Below are 239 nucleotides of genomic sequence, written 5' to 3' on the forward strand. Positions count from 1 at the left end.
TGGACAGACAGATCCGAACCGGGATAGGCCTACTGTAGAGGACTCCTTCTCCCAAAAGTCTGTTCCACACGGCGCAGCGCGAAATACCAGCCCGGTGCGTTCAGTCTGTGGGGCTGCACCGCTCCGCTGGCGACAAGCAAGCGGAATATTCAACTTTGGAAAAATGAGAGAGGGAAGGAGACACACCGAGAGAGAGAGAGCGAGCAAGCGAAAGAGAGAGAGAGAGAGAGAGAGAGAGA

The 239-nt window shown here is 55.2% G+C and overlaps 1 protein-coding gene and 1 long non-coding RNA gene across 5 annotated transcripts in view; one reads left to right on the forward strand and one right to left on the reverse strand.

The window, feature by feature from the left end:
• mid2 (midline 2) overlaps window positions 1-239 on the reverse strand; it is a 149,229-nt gene that overhangs the window by 97,808 nt on the left and 51,182 nt on the right. For 2 of the 4 annotated variants that reach the window (XM_032527509.1, XM_032527506.1), the window contains exon 1: window positions 1-183. This exon is cut by the window's left edge and continues 80 nt beyond it. The exons of the other annotated variants lie outside the window; for them this stretch is intronic. The gene's annotated coding sequence lies outside the window, so the exon portion shown is untranslated. Of the gene's footprint in view, window positions 184-239 lie in introns of those variants that run through there. 4 annotated transcript variants of the gene reach the window in all.
• The window catches only part of LOC116696486 (uncharacterized), a 19,753-nt gene that overhangs the window by 9,365 nt on the left and 10,149 nt on the right, over window positions 1-239 (forward strand). The gene's annotated exons all lie outside the window — the stretch shown is intronic.

The sequence above is a fragment of the Etheostoma spectabile genome, chromosome 10 (assembly GCF_008692095.1).
Source record: "Etheostoma spectabile isolate EspeVRDwgs_2016 chromosome 10, UIUC_Espe_1.0, whole genome shotgun sequence".
Taxonomy (NCBI): domain Eukaryota; kingdom Metazoa; phylum Chordata; class Actinopteri; order Perciformes; family Percidae; genus Etheostoma; species Etheostoma spectabile.